Source organism: Lissotriton helveticus, chromosome 12 (genome assembly GCF_964261635.1).
Source record: "Lissotriton helveticus chromosome 12, aLisHel1.1, whole genome shotgun sequence".
Lineage (NCBI taxonomy): Eukaryota > Metazoa > Chordata > Amphibia > Caudata > Salamandridae > Lissotriton > Lissotriton helveticus.
The window spans coordinates 838,016,097-838,032,913 of record NC_136073.1 but is presented as its reverse complement, the minus strand read 5'-3'; the positions used below and the strand labels follow the sequence as shown (position 1 = coordinate 838,032,913).

General features: G+C 43.3%; 1 protein-coding gene across 4 annotated transcripts in view; it reads right to left on the bottom strand.

The window, feature by feature from the left end:
• The window catches only part of LINGO3 (leucine rich repeat and Ig domain containing 3), a 1,135,152-nt gene that overhangs the window by 435,805 nt on the left and 682,530 nt on the right, over positions 1-16,817 (bottom strand). For all 4 annotated transcript variants that reach the window (XM_078669069.1, XM_078669072.1, XM_078669068.1 and 1 more), the window contains one exon: positions 4,924-4,998. The gene's annotated coding sequence lies outside the window, so the exon portion shown is untranslated. The remainder of the gene's footprint in view (positions 1-4,923; positions 4,999-16,817) is intronic.

Sequence of the window (16,817 nt, the reverse complement as noted above, 5' to 3'; positions counted from 1 at the left end):
CAAGCAGGGACAGTGGTGCGGGCTGGCCCTTCCGCCAACTCAGTTTGTGGAGCTGGCTTCCTAGACGTTGGTTTATCCGTGCTCCCCCCGCAAGCTCCTGCTGGAGCTCAGGGCACTCTGCCGCTTGACCCTGGATTGAGAATTCTCTCCTGGAACGTGGCAGGAATTGCGAACAAGGAAGGCTCTCCGGAATGGGATTGCTTGGTAGAGGGAGGCGATATACTCCTCTTCCAGGAGACTTGGGCGAGGGTCGCTCAATCCAGGAGAGGGTTTGAAATTTTCGAAATCCCTGCCAAATGGGCTGGTAGGGGGAGGCCATCTGGTGGCTTGGCAATCTGGATCGCGAGTCACATTGGGTGCCAGGCGGAGCAGGTCCACACGAATTCGCAGGACATCCAGTGTGTGCGGCTCATTTGGCCTGGCAAGACGCAGTGGGCCATTGTCAATGTCTACTCGCGTCCAGTGCCCTCGCTAAATGAATCACCTACCTTAAATGATTTGGCCTCCTTCTTGGGCCAACTTCCAGGTGATCTCAAGGTGGTGCTTGGAGGAGACTTCAATTGCCACTTTGAACCTCTGGAGGGACTACTGGATGGTGTCCTTACGGCCGAGGATGACCTTTGGGGGGTCCCACCCTCAGCTTCTCCTCACCCTAAAGTCTGGTCCCCCCTAGCCTTACAACTTATGTCCCTTACCTTGAATTGCGCACTGAGGGCGTGTAATGGTCGTACTCCCTCCGATGCCCCCTCAGTGTGCACTTTCAACAGGAGGGGCCATGAGTCGAGGCTAGATTACATCATGGTGGACATTACTCTTTGGCCCAAAGTGCTTGACTTCAGGGTAATTAAGAGGTCAGACAGTGACCACAATGCCCTGTGCCTAAATATCCTGTGTCCTCTACCTAAGACGGATCTACCCCCAGTCGGTCTAGGGGACGATCCAGGGGACTTGACCATCACTACAAACAGGCGCCGGGTTAAGTGGGGAAAATTGGTGAACTCGGAAGAGTCCATCAAAAAACTATATGAGGCGGCCCTCCCCAGCTTCATGGAAGTGGATGCTCTCCTGAATGGACTGAGAACCCCAGATTTCCATGAGAAACTGGGAAATATTCACCAGGATTTAGTGAGGGACTTGGCCGAGGTCCTCCATCCGGAAGTCCCAATCCGAAAGAAAAGGACTCCTGTTCCCTCCTGGTATACCTCAGATTGCAGGGCCGTAAAATCTGAGCTCGTTGCAGCAATAAAAGAGGGGTCAGATAAGACTAAAGTATGCGACCTTAGAAAGCACTATAAATCGGTGCTGGCGGCTGCAAGGACCGAGTGGGACTGGAACCATTGGCAGGATCTTTATGATGCCCTTAAAGTAAGGGACTCCAGGAAATTCTGGGCCCTAGTAAATAATGGTTCAAGGGATCTTGGTAAAGCGATTGAGCCTAATATAGCCTCCGCGGTCTGGGAGGATCACTTTGGGGCTCTTTACCAAGAAACTAGTTCCTGCCCGGCTGCAGAGCTGCAACTGCCCTTGGGTATTCAGGAGGCTGGAATGGATCTATCCCTGGGGGAAGTGAAGCTCGCCCTAGAACGTCTAGCAGTGGGGAAGGCGCCAGGCTTGGATAGGTTACCCGGGGATCTATTTAGGCACCATCCGGACATCTGGGGCCCTTACCTTCTTATTCTTTTCAATGCTATTCTTGGAGGTATGGCGATTCCTGAGTCGTGGTTGGGGGCAGAGATCGTGCCCATCCATAAGAAGGGTTCTACTCTGCTCCCTTCCAACTACAGGCCTATAAGTCTTATAGATGTGCCCCAGAAGGTCTTTGCGCGCCTCATCTTGGATCATCTCCTGGACTGGGTCGAGGACAACGACATCATGAGCCCCCTTCAGGCTGGCTTCAGGAAGAACACGTCGACCATGGACCAAATCTTTCGCCTCCTTCTCCTGTATTGGAAGACGGTCACGCTAGAGGGAGGTCGACTGTACATGGTCTTCGTGGACCTGAGGTCAGCCTTCGACCTGGTCCCAAGGGGGAAGTTGTGGGAGGTTCTTCAGAAGCTAGGAGTTCCCCCCCACCTCCTCAGAATCATCATTAGGCTGCATAAGAACAACTTTGCGGTAGTGAGGTGTGGGAGGGATGGCAAGCCCTCGGGTAAATTCCCAGTCCGCCGAGGTGTCAGACAGGGCTGCGTTCTGGCTCCGACGCTGTTCTGTCTGTACATCAACAGTGTCATACAACACCTTGACGCTGTTGGGGACAATGATGCCCCGGTTTTGGCAGGAAGGAGGGTTCCGGCAATAATGTTTGCCGATGATACCCTCCTTCTTTCCAAATCCCCCATGGGGATCCAGAGGATTGTGGATGGTTTTGGCCACTTCTGTAGACAACATGGGTTGGAGGTGAACACGGATAAAACCAAGTTCATGATCTTCAACCCCCCATCCAAGACCAGACCCAATCCAAAATTGGGGGGAACTAGCCTTGAAAGGGTCTCCACTTTTATATATCTGGGGGTTTCCCTACAAGAAAATCTGACATGGGACTCTCAGGTAGCAAGATCCAGGTTGAAACTTTCCCAGCTAACGGGCGCTCTCCTCAGGGTGTCCAATAGATCTACTTTTAAACCTGTTAGCCCGGCTCTTGAAATGTACAGGACCCAGGCGAAGGCAGCTGCCTTGTATGGCAGTGAGCTATGGGGTCACAAAGCTGGGAAGGCTATGGTAGGGGTGGAAAACTGTTTCCTTAGACGCTTACTTGCTCTCCCGCAGGGCACACCACTCCTCCCTCTAAGACTCGACCTGGGCATTCCGTCGATCACAGAGGACCTACGGTCGAAACCCATGAAGTTCTGGCACCGGGTATGGTCCACCGATGAGCTGCACCATTATAGGCAGGACCTTATACATATCATGAGGCTGGACGTTAATGATAAGATCCCTTGGTTGGCATACATCAAGTCGGAATGCTCTAGCCTGAAACTGCCTGACCTTTGGGACGATCCTGCTCAGGGCTGCAGAAGGATTTCACGCAAGTCCCTCGCTCAACTCTATAAGAATGAAAGCCTTGTTGATATGGCCAATGCACATGACAGCGGAACTCTGACGGGGCGTTTTTTAGCATCCAAAAATTCGTATGCCTTTGAACCTTTTATGGATTTTATTTACCCGCTTCTCGCGAGGAAATTGTTCCTGCAATGGAGGTTTGGCACGCTCCCTACTAAAGTTTTTACCTATAAATGGGCGTCAGGGGGCGACAAGCTTTGTCCATGCTGCAAAGCTAGGGATGAAGACGACCTGCACATAATGTTCTGTTGTTATGCTTATCGGAGCCCGAGGAGGCGCTGGTTAGCTCCACTATGCCGGAACCTGGGCTTCAGGAACTATTTACAGGCTTACAGGGTCCTGAAAACTAACACCCTGGGCCACATTGTGTTTGCGGTTTCTAAATTCCTAATGGCAGCATGGCTAATAAGGAAGAAAATGTCAGGTTAACTTATTTTACCTTGTACTTTCTAAACATTGCAGCCCAATTGGTTTTATTGTATATATTGTGTTTTATCTGTATGTATTTTTACTGCTTCTTTTATGGCCTATGTGGCCGAAATAAAGAATTTTTGGATTGGATTGGATTGGTTATATGTAGGCCTGGGCGTAGTTCGCGTAGTTTTGCTATGCAGAACTCCGCAAAGTTACAAAAAAACTCTGCGAAGTTCCACGAGTGGCAGAGTGCAGTGCAAACTCGTGAGTGGCAGAGTGCAGTGCAGCGGCAGCTTGCGCTTGCAAATCTACCGTTCGCGATCACAAACTTACTGTTCACGATCGCGAGCGGGGAAAAAACCTCAGCTGCACATCGCAAAGCAGACTTTCTGCACTCTGCGAGCTCCGCAGAGTGCGGAGTGCAGAAAACTCTGCAAACTCCATGAACGGAGCAAAGTTCACCGCCCAGGTCTAGTTATATGTAGCACAAACTCACCCAAAGGTATCAGAGAGCTTTACATGAGCACCAGTTTCGTTACAGACGGACTCGTTCATTTTGTTAGGCACGGGGAGAGTAAGTGATTTGCCCAGAATCACATGATGTTGAGAGTCCCTGCCGAGACTCCAGCCCGATTCCCCAGCTTTGAGGATGACCGCTCTAGCAGTTAGGCCACATCCTCTCTCAATTTAATAAAGGTTATTCGGCAGAAATGAACCTTGTTGAGATTCTAGACAACAGCCCGACCAGCTTGGCCTTGCCTGTTCCGTATTGTTCAACAATCTCTTTCCACACCGGGTGCAAACTGTCTGGGGAACTGACTTCTTGTGATTAAGAAGGCTGAAGAAAATTATTTCAGTTATTACCAGGGCCAGATCCACACGGCACACAAAAGTCAAACCTATAGGCTTCGCCAGTACTTGCAGTTGAGGTGATACCTTTTGCCTTTCTCACAGAAAGTAGGGGATATGTTATTGCTTTTCAGTGAGTGAGCTCTTTTGACGGGACATGGAAGTCCTGGGCACTCTGGGGTTGGGGAGGAGGTGTCTTTACCATGTTTCTGGTTTACCCGTGGCAGCAGGAACATTAAAGCAGTGTAGCATTACATTTGGTACTTAAAAAGAAATGGAGGAGTTCTACGGACATATATGCCAATCTGCACTAGTTTCTGTGCATATGTACTACACAGGAAGTATTGCACTCACAGTTAATTCAACATTTCTCATTTTAGGTCTGTTGGATAATATTAGCCAGGTGCCTAATTAAAAACAACGCAGTCCCACACAAAACCTTGAGGGTATGCAAAGCTTCTGTATCAGAACGCAGCTCCAAAATAAATCAACACATTTCATATACCATTTACTGAATTGGTATCACCGATAATTCTTTCAATTGTTAATTATTTTCATTTAAATCATCTTGTACATTGATCAATTAATACTACAACTCACAATGCATTTTGGGTCGGTCGCAGTCTACTTAGGAGATATCACTTCAAAATTTCTATGAAATTCCACAATCGTAGTCTGAAGAAAAGTGAAAAAAATCATGTTATGATTATGCATTCGACTTCGTGAGCAGCTACAATACCCAAAGCCACTGGTACTAGATCTAAATTCACCCAATGCCTACTCTTAAACATCACTGTAAGTGTCTCCCAAGAGCGCTCTTCTCTGCAAAATATCTGTTCTCCTCAACGCTCGCCAATGTCAAACAGAAGCTTATAAAACCTCTCTGGGCTCAATCCATTGCCATGGCACATAATGTATTTCTCCTCTTATTCTAACGCTTTGAAGACAGCAGATTTAAGTGTAAATAAAACAATTTGGGTTAATCAATCCTAATCTGCTCATACAAAATATTTCTTTTTATAATAAAGTTTTTCTTCCATCACCACCTCTGATAGCAGAAGTCACACCACACAACCCTTTGATACCAGTGGACAGCACATGTTTTGCTTAATATCCAAACCTGACCTAAACAAACATGCATTGGCTAAAAACATGGGTCTGGCTATGGCTGTCATTCTTTTGGCTTTGTCAATGCTTGTTTTGTCATGGTTTTTGCAAAAATTAAACACGGGGTAGCTGCTAAACCATCTTCAATCTAAAAAAACAATTGTCTAAAAGCAAAAAAAGCAAACATATTTTTTGGTCTAAAAAACAGGTATTGCCAAAGTACTCCCTGGCACTGAAGGGAACTGGTTTTAGAGTGGTTGTGCTCCTTGTGATAGGGCAGAATGCCATCACTCATTGTGTAGCGGTACAAAAGGGGGTGGTGCCACTGGATTCAAGCAAGCCGGGCTGAAGACGGCTGAAATGCCTGAAACCGGTCCTCGGAAGCTTGTTTCCGGTCCAGGGAAGGCATGGCTTGGCAGTTCGGGCTGGACTGTTCCCATGGCACATGGTCAGACTGATTTGCATATGGCCATGTCTGAACTGGGGTGGCAGAGTGGGCTAAAGAACGGTGATGGATTAAACCCAGATCTGTTGACTGGGTGTGAGTGTTTGATTGGTTCAGATGCTCCGTCCATCACCACCCCCTTTTGTACCACTTTGTTCGCCATAAGTTGTCAGGGTATGCTCAGACGTGAGTCCCTTGCTCACTTTGCCACTGGATTCAAGCAAGCCGGGCTGAAGACAGCTGAAATGCCAGAAACCGGTCCTCAGAAGATTGTTTCTGGTCCAGGGAAAGCATGGCTTGGCAGTTCGGGCTGGACTGGGTGTGAGTGTTTGATTGGTTCAGATGCTCCGTCCATCACCACCCCCTTTTGTACCATCACTCATTGTGTAGTCAGCCAATGGCTGAAGTGGGCTAACCCATTGCATTGCATTGAATTAAAAGGTGAATGATGCTTTTACAAACCAATGCGTGAGATGGCAGACAGAAAGTTTCTATATAATAAGCATTTTATACTTAATTTTTTTATAATGTCAGAATTCCAGGGCTAATACCAAACCTAAAAATGGCCCTTTGTAATGGGGACATCACATACGACAGGCAGGAGACCTTGGCCAGAGGGAAGGAACATGTGGAGGGAAATGGCACATTTGTAAGCACTTTAGGCCACTTACATTGGTTAAAATAATAATATTATTAATAAAAATAAATTTCAAATTACTTATCTTTAAATGTATGTTTAGCCTATTTTTAAATTTTAAATACTTCTACTAGTACTACCACTACTAATAATAACAATAATAAAGACAAAGCCAGTAGGTCACAAAGGCGCGACCAATTGCCTTTGCCCCTGCTTGTTGTGCTCTGTCTCTCTTGCACTTAATCAACATTCCAGCCCTTTTCCCTCTTCTGTGGGATTCTCCTGCAGTGTGTCGATAATTCACTGCCCTTTAAATATGTGCCAGCAGCAGGTCTTGCTTTGCCTTCTGAAGCAACAGTCACCTGGGTCCTGCAGGCCTGTTATCGCCTGTGGCTCTCGTCTGAGCTGTAATCTGACTGTGGCGGCGACAAGCTATTGGCTACGGCTCTGGGCCTAGGAGCCTCAGACGCCTGTAGAATACTGATCAGCTTTAGGAGGAAGATGACGTGTTTAAGGTAAGGCAAGCGCAGGGGGTCAATCCTAGGCGTGTGTAAAGATCTCCTTGTTATTGCAACCAAAGCGGAGCAAATGGCAGCGTTGATCAACATTCTCACGCAAAAGGATTTTTGCACCAAAGGTTTGGGAAGTGCAGTGCTAATTGTCAGTGCACCACTTAGAGCATTACCCCAGATAATTCATGCAAAGTGGGCGTAACTGGGTGGCAACTGTGCAAAACCAGTAGGATTCCACACACTGTCAGATCATCCAAAGTCTTGCAGAGCAGCAAAACCTGGTTATGGTTGGAATACTAGCACCAAATACAAATATTTTCAAAAATGGGCATAAGGAATATCACATGATTATTCCACACTATATATTCATTTCAATCTTTATTTCGATCTATTTAGATCATAAAAGAAATGCAAACAGTTTACAATCAATTTAAAATAATACCCAATGAAACAAAAATTAAAAGGCATTACAATAAGCCTATTAAAATCAATTACTGTATGTTACATTTAAAAATCATCAGTGCAGTTCATTTATCCCGAGTCTACCTCAGACTTCATGTAGCGGGAGCGGATGTGCCACATCGGTGTTAAAAATGTTGCCACCGCAAACACAATCGGGGGTGAAAGACCCGTCTTTAAAATTCTGTAAGCTGGGATGTACTGACTGAAACCTAAATTTTTAAGGAGAGGAACAAGCCAGTATTTCCTAGATCTTTGATAAGCATTACAGAAAAATATGATGTGCAGGTCGTTTTCCTGGTGATATGAGCATGACGGGCATTGTTCTCTAGTCAATGGCTGGGCCCAGCGGTTAGTAAATGCCCTAGTAGGGAGTGTACCGTAACGCCACTGCATCAATAGTTTTCTGGTCAGAACGGGAGTGATACCATCGAGCACATGCTCAAGATAGTATGAATCTTTAGATTTGATGAACAGATTTGTAAGGGACCCCTCCCGCGTGCTCCCCGTTGAGGCCAGTAACTTCAGCTCATGATAGTCCCTCGAGAGGAGTTTGCGTGGGATCCTACTGCATGCATTTCCTGGATCTAGCCATAGTTCTGGTCTTCCTAGGCTCTCACATGATTGTTTTATATATCTCAGCCATGGGATTTGTGTTGCACACTATATATGATTAATTTCTGCAAAATTATACATTTTGGGCTATTTAGACTTGGTAATTGCTCATAGAAATGTGCACTGAAGAGGGTGCCGCATGCACAAATTTCAAGAAAGACATAATTCACTTACCATTCCACAGTAGCTCAATTCAAAACCATCTCTGAGACATGGAATTCTCAGCCTGAGCATGGGATATGATATCATCAATGCGCATCACTTAGTACAGTATTTTGTCAATTTTTCACTGTTGCGAAGTGCAATGCTGGGTTTTTACATGCAATGTGGCGTGATCTGGGTATATCTTTGCTATGGTCATCTGAACCCACAACCATGCAGGACCCTTTAGCAATATGACAAAAAAAGTTATAACAATAACGTTACTTTGGCTGAGCATTCTTACGTCAACCCTTAACCACAGTTTTCCTACTTACTCACAAACTACATATTAAATTATAATGAATTACCTGAACTGTTTTTCACGTTGAAATTTACATTGATATTTTTTTGCATTGATTTTTTCTTCTTGTGGATTCATAGTAACAACATGGGGCCTCATGTAGGTAAATAGTATTTACCGATTAGTAAATACCGAATTTTACCGATGCAGTATTTACGAATCGGTAAATGCCATGTAGCTAAAAAATCGGTAAAAATTACCGAATCGTTAAGATTCGGTATTTACCGAATCGGTATTTACCGATTCGGTAATTGCCATTCATTCCTATGGGCCTGGAGGCCCATAGGAATGAATGTCAATTACCGAATCGGTAAATACCTATTCGGTAAAAGGGGGAAAACATTGAAGGGTGGCAGGGTGTCACTTTGACACCCTGTTGCACCCCTCAATTGTTTATGGATGCACATGTTGCAGACATACATCCCCTAAGGGCATGTATGTCTGCAACATGGCACTGAAGCAATTTGCATTAAATTGCTTTTTTTCCCGTTATTTACCACCAACTTGTAGTTGGTGGTAAATAACGAATCCTAACATGGGATAAGCACTCATTTAAGTGCTCCCTACATTAGGAATTCGGTAATTTGCCGAATCAGTATTTAAGAAATCGGTAATTTACCGATTCCTTAAATTACCGATTCGGTAAATTACTGAATCCTTAATTTCGGCCCCCTACATACGAAAAGACCATTACCGGTCGGTAACGGCCGAAATTCGTTAATTTCAGCCGTTACCGACCGGTAATGAGCCACCTACATCTGGCCCATAGACCTGTATCCTATTACAAGCCATATTTCAAAGAAAGGGCCAGGTGACCCAGGCCCCCCCTCAGGAGTCCACTGTCTCACATAAGGCACATTTCCCATAGAAAAAGACCCAATTTTCTGGTCCCCACCACAGGAGCCTCTGTCTAGCGCCGGGAAGAATTGGATAAACATACATTTTCTCTTTTTTTAAAACTTTATCAAGTGGTCCTGATGACTTAGCTCCCTGCAGCATGACTTCATCTGCATTGTACTCAGCTCTGTCTTGGGTTGTTTGTAGTGTGTGAGAGTGTGAAATCAACAGAGATGCAAACTAATGTTTTCACACTTCTCCTGACCATAAATCAACAGCATGGTGTCCTGGGGCAATCCGAATTGAACAAAAGGTAGAAAAATTCATCCCCATCAGAGGCAAATTCATCTTGAAAAAGAAACAGCTGAAACAACCTGAAAAGGATGTTTGTCACTTTACTGAGGGATGTAAATTACAAGCATCAACAATGCAATAGGTCTCGCATTTATGCGAGTTTGAGCTGTTGGCATTGTAAATGACAATGCCTTTTATTTAAGTTTTGGTTTTTAAAACATAAGAAAAATGCATTATCATTTACAATGGCAATAGCTTAAACTCTCGCAAATGCGAGACCTATTGCAATCTAAATGCATGAAGCCATCGCTGAGTTGCCCCCTTCTGCCTCCTATGGCCCCTGAAGAGCTCCCTGTTTGCTACGAGTTAAACAAGCCGGTGGTCACAACTATGCATGAGAGACCCTCCTGCCCTCCTGCAGTAAGAGAAAATCATTAAAGAAAATAGTGTTTACAGGATAAAGAAGACGTACTGTGTAACAACCAAAGTAAAAGAGCCAGTCCCCATGGGAGGTTACAAATGAAGAAAAGGCGGTACTAAAGAGGGACTAACAAGCCTAATAACAAATCAGAAGCCAGCATTTAAGAAGGACAATGACACAAGCCAATGACAAATATGGGCAGAGAGTGGGTGGGGCTTCAAGTACATACTCCAATACAGCATGTCTCGCAGAGCAGCGCATGCGCTGCCCAGGCTCGACCTAAAAATTAACATACAATAGGAGCCTATATCTTAGATTGGATTTGTTTCCTTTTTGTCCTGTGTGAAGAATGAATGAAATGAAAAGTGAACAAAAGAAATGTATGGTCCCGATACTGGTTAAATGAAATGCATTCAGTGTATCATGCTACATAATTGTCATGATATACACTGAATGTGGTCGTGTGTGAGAGTATAGCACCTTCGGCGAGGAACGATTTGTAATCTGCTGGACACTGGTTTGAAACCTAACAGGGACAAGTCAGCATTTCATCTTTCCTAGGTTGATAAAATGGGTATTACTGAGTTCACTAGTAGGAGACTAATAGAAACGTCTGTTATTTGCAAGGCTACAAAATAGCTGCTGCAGAGCTGAACTAAAGTTGTTATATATTTTATGATGAACAAACGTATCACTTTAGGTTAAAGTTACAATTGGCACAGGCCAAACACAGAAAAAAGCACAAGTCTCAGGCATAGTAAAACACATAGATCAAGGTGCTTAAAAAAACTTCATTGTGCTGTACAAATACCTTTTCTACTGGATACTGCAAGTTGTGTGGTGGAGTACTGGGGATCATTAAATAATGACTTGCATTTTATATTGAACTTCTGTGGTTTCTAAGCACCGTAAATAATAGATGTTACTATTACTCACTCATTGTACTTAATTTACAAATATTCGGGAGGATGGAAGGCTGAGTCGGCTTTGCTAGGACTCAACTTCCAGACCTGACAATCACCTCTTCGGACCAGCGACAAACGATCAACTCATTGAGCTATCCTATAAGTTAAGGATATTGCAAACCACTATTATATGCTTTTGTCAAGGGCTCTCTTCAGTACCAACGAAAGGCCTGCAGCCGATCCTTGTGGGCAGTGTGTGTAGCTTAAATAAGTCAAACACTGGTAAAAAATACCAAAAATCTAATTTTGGCATTTTGTTACCAGTGTTTGACTTATTTAAGCTACACACACATGATAAATTATAATGTATTCTTCTCTAAGGAAGTCACGGACCACTTGTTTCATTACTGCATTGTACCCAGGTCTTGTGACGTTTATTGGGTTACCCTATTAATTTGTAATGGTTTCCTTGTGGGCAGAGGGCATGAAGCATGGCCTGTACTCATGCCAGTAACCCTGCTCTTAGTACACGCTGGCACTAGGCACAGGGAATGGCCAATGGCCTTATACAATATATCCAATATAAATATGTGCAAACATTATATTTTAGACCAATTTGTCAGCGGTGCCTAAAATAGCTGATCTCTCGAGAGATTTGATGATTTTTGCCCACTCTGCCCATATTTTCTTGCTCCACCCAGATCCTATATCCTGTTGCCTGGGGTTTACTCATAATATCTACAGTATCACCATGCTACAATACAAGCACAAAAATTCTGCACCAACTCCATCAACCAAACCACTATACCCAGTGCTTCATTTGTAAAAAATAAAACAAAAAGTGCCCTTGTCAGAAGGCCAATCCACCGCCAGTGACAGACTCAAGATAACTACTCTCACACCCTACATGTTAGACAATTCAGGTATTAGTCATTGTTTTATGTATATTTACTTGTTAAGGACCTGTTCCTGTGTTCATCTCTAACTTAGACAAACAGTGCCACCATGTGACATACTGTCATAAGTGCCGGTGTCGATAATTAAGTGCTGATGCTGAGCACCGGAAACAACTGGCTCAAATTAAGAACTGACTACATCACAAATGTAACTTCCGGGGAGTAGATGTAGAGGGGAGAATGGTAGTGATCTAGTCCCCTTGACAACGTATTGCTAGGCACAGTGTAGTGGATGTGAAATTATTGTAGGTTACCATTATCGACCGCAAAATAGCGTCAAACAACCTCATCTAAATGTCATTGATCCCCAGCTTGCTGCTGGGCGTAGTAAAGAGGGATTTGATTTCCACTCTTCTAAAAAAAACACTCAAAGCTACCCCAAATACCTGATTAATTTAAGACCTTTACAACCCTTCCACTTCAAATGAAAATCATAGGAAAAAGTTTGCCGTTAAGATCTGCATGTTTAGCAGATTAAATGCTTGAATCCAGGAAGTGCAAGCACAACCTCTATGCTTCTGGGGTTGATAAATGTAGTAGCAATACATTGGGTAGTAACAACAAGAAGCAACAAAAGACATGATATGAAAGGATGATCAGCAGTAGAGTGGAAACAATCACAAGTACACCTTCCATTCTAAGATTGACCACCTCGATGGTTTTACAGATGTTCGTAAGTACAAGTACAAGTCACAGGCTCCAGTATGATAAGCAGACTCTGAAAGTACCAAATACTTTCAGACATGGCAGGGGTAATACACTGTTTGGGGTGACTTGGTTCTCAAATTAAATAAAAAAAGAGAAAGGAAGTAAGATAACCACTGTTAGAGGGAGAAATCAGTGTTCACAAAATTATAAGGAAACCGATTGATTAGACTTGAGGAAAGAAATGTAGACAAATATATGGAAACATTGGTTGATATTAATTTGGATGGAACCCTTTCCATCTCCACTTGGAAACATCTCAAGATCACCTCTTTCTGTAAATATCTATAATAAACTAGAAAAGTCTATTGTATCCATGAACTTAACATTGTAATCAGTTAATCCACCAATAACCTCTTCATCTATATCCTGGTGATATACTGGAAACTGGATTATAATGCATGGAACCTGCAATCCCAGTGTAAAAACATGTCTTTAGTTTCCTTTCTGCTGAACACTTGCAATGTCTCTAATCCCTTCTATTAAGAAAATTGTGTAGCTGCTCAACAGTAATAACTCATTACCTGCCAGCACCAGTATGTGCCTATTTTATTGCAAGCTATAGTTGATTACGGGTGGGCGTTAGTTTCACACTACTCAATAGGCTTTCATTCTTCATGTCTTAAACCATACTATTTCTATAATATGCAGGAGCAAAGCACCGAGGAGTTAAGAGGTTTGAGGGATGGATGACGGGTTGACCATGCATTATGGGGAATAAAACACCTTCTACCATACGTTAAAAGGATATTACAAGTCACCTCAGATTTCCTTGCCCATATAAACTCGTCCTTGTACCTTTATATAGTCACAGAAATCCTCTCTGTCTTGCTATACCCATATGATATTTGCCAGGAGTTCATTTATACCATATATAATCTGGTACACAGACATAATATCGACTCCAAAATATCGTTTGGACATAATATCGACTCCAAAATATCGTTTGGAGAAAATATCGACAGGACAGAATATCGACAGCCAAAATATCGTTTTTAAGGTAAGTGAAGTAATATCGTTTTTATTTTTAGGGTTCAGGGTCAGTTTTGGGTTTTTGGGTAAAGGGGTATTTTTAGGGTTCAGGGTCAGTTTTGGGTTTTTGGGTAAAGGGGTATTTTTAGGGTTCAGGGTCAGTTTTCAGTTTTTGGGCAAAGGGGTATTTTTAGGGTTCAGGGTCAGTTTTCAGTTTTTGGGTAAAGGGGTATTTTTAGGGTTCAGGGTCAGTTTTCAGTTTTTGGGTAAAGGGGTATTTTTAGGGTTCAGGGTCAGTTTTCAGTTTTTGGGTAAAGGGGTATTTTTAGGGTTCAGGGTCAGTTTTCAGTTTTTGGGTAAAGGGGTATTTTTAGGGTTCAGGGTCAGTTTTCAGTTTTTGGGTATTATTTTATTATATTTTATTACTATATATATATGTTTAATAAATATGAAATAAAAAAATATTTATTTAACTTTCATTAATTATTTAATTATTATAAGTTAATTTAAGTAATTTTAAGTATCTTTTAGTAATTAATTATTAATATTAATTTAATTTAACACTGTTTTTAGTAAATACGATATTTTTTACAACTATATTTTTGTAAACGATATTTTTAACTCGATATTTTTGTACTTACCTGTTTGTAGATAGAAACTCGATATTTTGACTGTCGATATTTTCTCAACGATATTTTTGATGGTCGATATTCTGTCCGTCGATATTCTTTCAGTGATCCATATAATCTCTGTGTTATGGGGCGTTCATATATTTTAATACTGCAAGTATGAGACCTGTGGCCCACAGCCTTAGATTTCATCCAAATTGTTTCTATATGAAGCACATGGCTTTTCTCCCACGACAAATCACATTTTACTCCAATTGTTTCTTAAATTTACTTTCCTTTAATTTCATTGTTTTAAAACCCACTTAGATTTAAATCATGGAACTCTGTATCCGAGACGTCATTGATTTCAACCATAAACGTCTTACCCGCTGCAGGAATTGTGAAATTTCAAAGATTTGTAAACTAAATGCTACGACCAAAAGGAGTGGAACAGTTGAAATAATTTCCTCCTGAGGGAAAACTAGTGGCTTCTCGTTTCTCCTGCAATTGGGAAAAGGGAATGATTGGTCATGAAGGACCCGCAGAACTATTCTACGTAGAAACAAAATGTAAAACTTCCTCAACCTAGACTCACAAATTGCAATTTGGCAAAAAATCCAAATGTTAGACGGATCCAGACAAATCGATAAAATAAATGAGAAACCACCTACGGCCCGTGCAAGTCCGCCAACATCTTTCATGTGCATCATTACAAAAGCTTGAGTCCTCCACTCCTGACATCAAGGTGTTCGGTACCAGATTTTATAAATTATTTAATCTTGCTTTGCGCTATTGGTTTTGCCACGGTCTGGTGCTTTTTTAGTGCTCTGAGATACTTCCTAGTTGTGGATCACAATATATTGCTAATACTGCTTAAATAAGTAAATTGATAATCAAAGGTAGTCTCCCTGTCCTAAAAAACGAGGTTTTAGAACGTTACGCCTAGAGGAGCCCTCTGGACTCCTTCAGAAATCCCTTCCTCTATCTGCTGGAACACCCACGATATGCCTAGACATGCCTCGCAAGTTCTGTCTGGTCTTCTACTGTTCTTCTTGAGATATTTTTGTGGTCCTCTCTTGTGAACGAGGCTGATGGCAATCAACACTGATGTCTCGCTGCATTTTAATGCCAATGCTATCACTGAGAGTGGTCCATTCCTCCCCCCCTGTGAAGTCACCTGATGTTTGTAAATAGGATTAAGGATAATCAGTACAGCTAACACTGGTTCTCTTTTATTTTTAATCAGATAGATTGAAGAAAGCTCAAGTTGGGACAGCAGTGTCCATGGTCATTGCCTCTAAGTGTGCCATCCCGCACGGCTTTCAAGCCTCCAACGCTGCTCAGAGTTTCTACTCCCAGAAGAGATACAAGACTGTTGTGGGAATCAGCCCCACCTGGTTCCAAGGTGTAATCCATGAGGGAGAGAGAGATGGAGAGAGAGAGACTGTTTGTGTGTGTGAAAAGGATAAACAAAGCGTGTGTGAAAAATAAAAACATGTGTGCGTGTAAGAGTGGACATGTATAACCCATGCTGTGAGGACCGGATCCGTCTTCATAGTGTAGGTGAACTCTGACAGAGCCAGACAAACTCTATCTTCGTGAGGACCGATGTGTTATCAGGATGGGTCCCCATAGTGTGTTTTGGTGAGTGGTACTCAAAGTACGGCCCAGGTCCGCTTGCGGCCGTCTTGACCTTTACATGCGGCTCCCCTGGTGAACAGCAGCACATGCTGCTGTTTAGTTGCTGAGCACTAATATTCAGAATTGTTTTTTAAATAAACAGGCAAGCATTCATTAACCTGCAAATAAATGCTTGCCCGTTTAACAATTTTTTAGACCTCCTTACACAATCCCTGACCCACACAGACCCCCTACTGCCACCCTGCTGGCACCAGTGCGGCCCTCGGTCACACCACAGACTGTACTTTGGGGCCCCTGGGCAAATGTTTACGAGTACCCATGGTTTAGGTACTTTCGAGAGAAAGTATCAAAAACTAAAGGTGCAGTTATATTTGCCTCAGTCTGCTTTAGAGTTGGAATATGAAAGACACTGCACTTCATTATGGTCAATGCCATGTCCTCGTAATGACAGCTATGAAAAGTGTATGGGTGTGTGTGTGGGTGCATGCGTGTTCAGCTCAGAGGAAAGAAGCTTTCCCACTAACAAACCATGTATGTTTACCGCCTGAAGTGCCAGGCTATCAAAGAAATAAAAACTGCTGCCAGGGATGATGTATCTCCCCGCCCGAAGATATATCACGTTGCAGAAGATGTAATTTTTGGGGTAATCGTTTCTATAATTAAAAGCTCCATTGTGTCTTGTCTGCTGACGTCGCTGCTCCGGAGAGAGGCGCTCTTGCGTGCATGATGAATGGCCGTGAGGGGCGGGGCTGCCCCGCTGAATGAGCGCGCCACAGACCCCACCCCCTTAGCCCAGCCTCGGAGGGAAACATCTGCTCCTGCCCCGCAATGCTTCAGCCTTGGGAGCGGCGCCTACCGGTGCCAGATGCTGGACCCAG